The sequence below is a fragment of the Lissotriton vulgaris genome, chromosome 5, assembly GCF_964263255.1.
Source record: "Lissotriton vulgaris chromosome 5, aLisVul1.2, whole genome shotgun sequence".
In the NCBI taxonomy this organism is placed as follows: domain Eukaryota; kingdom Metazoa; phylum Chordata; class Amphibia; order Caudata; family Salamandridae; genus Lissotriton; species Lissotriton vulgaris.
Genome location: NC_141693.1, coordinates 574,091 through 577,741, shown reverse-complemented (window position 1 = coordinate 577,741; position 3,651 = coordinate 574,091).

Here is a 3,651-nt window from a genome sequence, read left to right as displayed (position 1 = left end):
GGATACCCAGAAAACTCAGTCTCAGGATTGGTCTGATTTTGTGGATTGTGCCACTAAGGCTTTGGAGGGCTGGTTGCTGGGCAGTAAGGTTACTGATTATACAGGATTGTACAATCTGATCATGAGGGAACAGATTTTAAACAATTGTCAGAACCAGTTGTTGCATCAGCACCTTGTTGACTCAGATCTGACCTCTCCCCAAGAATTGGGAAAGAAGGCAGACAGATGGGTCAGAACAAGGGTTAAGCAGAACCAGGGCCAGAACCAGGGTGGTCAGAAGAAAGCAGACCAGAAGGGTAATACTAAGAATGAGCAAAATGACCAGAAGTCTTCGACAGGCCCCCAACAAACCAAAGAGGGTGGGGGTCAGGCTTCACAGCAGAAAAAGAAGACTCAAGAAGGCCAGTCTAAAAGCTGGTGCCAATACTGTAAAAGTAAAACTCACTGGTTTAGTGAGTGCACCAAGAAAGGAGGGCAAACTCCTACCACTGCAGCCCCTAAGGCACCTGCACCCCCTAGTACAGTCAGCAGTGGTAGTGCACCTCCCAAGGGATTAGTTGGGTTAACCTTGGGATCTGAGGGGTATGACAACTTAGTTGGCACACTCCCTCCGGCTGTCCTTGTCTGTACAGGGGATATGGATATATCCCCTGATGCAAGTCCCAATACTTTGGGCAAATACAGGCAGACACCTTTTATAAATGGAAAGATGACTCAGGCCTATAGGGACACTTGTGCCAGTGTCACAATGGTGACACCTAACTTTGTGGACCCTGGACAGATCATACTAGGTACAGACTACCTAGTGACCAATGCTAGCAATGTCACTACCCACCATAGTATGGCAATTGTAGCTTTCTCCTGGGGAGGGGTAAGTGGCCAAAAGAAGGTTGTTGTTAGTTCAGACCTACCAGTTGAATGTTTGTTGGGCAATGATTTGGAGTCATCACTATGGTCAGAAGTGGAGCAGAGCACATGTCCTTGCTGTGACTAGGTCACAGGCCAGAAGATGCCCCACTGAACAGGTGCTGGATCCTGGAACAATGGACCAGACACCTTCCAAGAAGAAGAGCAGTAGGGTTAAGGCATTGCCTTCCCCCTTGCCCCAGGTTGAGGATCAAGTCTCAGAGGAGGCTGACCTACAAGAGCTGAGGGAACCTGAGATTAAAGAACTTGAACCTGATCAGGTTGAGTTTCTGGGTTCAGGGGGGCCCTCCAGAGAAGACCTGGGGAAGGCACAGTTAGACTGCCCTTCTCTTGAACCCCTCAGACAGCAGGCTGCTGCTGAGGCTGCAGGGAACGCCACAGGTACCCACAAGGTATACTGGGATGATGGACTCCTGTACTCTGAAGCAAGAGACCCCAAGCCTGGTGCAACCAGGAGGCTGGTCGTCCCCTTGTCACAGAGAGGTTTCCTTCTTACCTTGGCCCATGAGATTCCCCTTGCAGGACACTTAGGCCAGAACAAGACTTGGGACAGACTTGTCTCACACTTTCACTGGCCTCACATGAATGAAGATACCAAGGAGTTTTGTCGCTCCTGTGTCACTTGCCAAGCCAGTGGTAAGTCAGGTGGCACAACAAAGGCCCCCCTTATACCAATGCCTGTGGTGGGGGTGCCCTTTGAAAGAGTGGGGATTGACATTGTTGGTCCAATGGAACCCCAGACAGCATCAGGGCACATGTTCATACTGGTGGTGGTGGACCATGCCACCAGGTATCCTGAAGCTATTCCCCTTAGGACCACTACAGCACCTGTTGTGGCAAGAGCCCTAGTTGGAGTGTTCTCCAGAGTGGGCTTCCCTAAGGAGGTTGTCTCTGACAGAGGTGCAAACTTCATGTCAGGATATTTGACTGCTATGTGGAAGGAATGTGGTGTCAACTACAAGTTCACTACACCCTATCATCCACAATGCAATGGGCTTGTTGAAAGGTTCAACAGGACCCTAAAAGAGATGATTCATGGACTACCTGAAAAGCTCAGGCGTAGATGGGATGTCCTGATACCCTGCCTTTTGTTTGCTTACAGAGAGGTCCCACAGAAGGGGGTTGGATACAGCCCTTTTGAACTTTTGTATGGACATCCTGTAAGAGGACCCCTGTGTTTGGTGAAGGAAGGATGGGAGAAACCTCTCAAAAAGCCTGCAACCAACATAGTGGACTATGTACTTGGTCTCCGCTCCAGGATGGCTGAGTATATGGAAAAGGCTTCTAAAAACCTTGAGGCAAGCCAAGAACTCCAAAAAGCTTGGCATGACCAAAAGGCTGTCCTGACTGTGTACAAGCCTGGACAGAAGGTGTGGGTGTTGGAGCCAGTGGCCCCAGCAGCACTCAAAGACAAATGGTCTGGGCCCCACACAATCATTGAGCAAAAGGGAGAGGTCACCTACCTGGTGGACCTTGGAACTCCCAGGAGCCCCCTCAGGGTGCTCCATGTGAATAGGCTCAAGGCATATGTCGACAGGAAGGAAATGAGCTTGCTAATGGCCACAGATGAGGGACAGGAGGAGGAGAGTGACCCTCTCCCAGACCTGCTCACTCAGAACCCTGATGATGGGTCAGTAGATGGTGTTGTCTTTTGTGGCAGCCTCTCTGAGCATCAGCAAAAGGATTGCAAACAAGTTCTTCAATCCTTTAGACATATGTTCTCTCTGACACCCAGTCAAACCAATTGGTGTGCCCATGAGTTTGACAATGGTGACAGTCTGCCAGTTAAGAGTAAAATCTACAGACAGCCTGATCATGTCAGAGACTGCATCAATACAGAGGTGCAGAACATGTTGGAGCTGGGAGTCATTGAGCCCTCAGATAGCCCTTGGGCTAGTCCAGTAGTTCTAGTGCCAAAGCCTCACACCCAGGGTGGTAAGAAAGAGATGAGGTTTTGCGTAGACTACAGAGGCCTCAATGCAGTCACTAAAACTGATGCCCACCCAATACCAAGGGCAGATGAGCTTATAGATAGATTGGCTTCTGCCAACTACTTAAGTACATTTGACCTGACAGCTGGGTGTTGGCAAATCAGGTTAGCTGAGGATGCCAAGCCCAAGACAGCATTTTCTACCCCTGGTGGGCATTATCAGTTTGTGGTAATGCCCTTTGGTTTGAAAAATGCACCTGCCACCTTCCAAAGGCTGGTGAATCAAGTTCTCACTGGGCTGGATGACTTCTGTGCAGCATATCTTGATGATATAGCTGTCTTTAGTTCCACCTAGGAGGATCACCTGGTCCACCTGAGGAAAGTGTTAGAGGCACTGCAAGCAGCAGGTCTCACTATCAAGGCCACAAAGTGCCAGATAGGGCAGACACAGGTTGTATACCTGGGCCACCTTGTAGGTGGAGGCCAGGTTCAGCCACTGGAGAGCAAGATACAATCCATCAAGGATTGGGCTCCGCCAACCACCCAGACTCAGGTTCGAGCTTTCTTGGGCCTGACTGGTTATTACAGGAAATTTGTCAGAAATTATGGATCAATTGTGACTCCACTTAATGACCTGACAAGCAAAAAGATGCCAAAGAAAGTTCAGTGGACAGCAGGCTGTCAAAAGGCATTCGATGACCTAAAGCAGGCCATGTGCACAGCCCCTATCCTAAAGAGTCCAGACTACTCCAAACCATTCATTGTCCAAACAGATGCTTCTGAGTTGGGTGTGG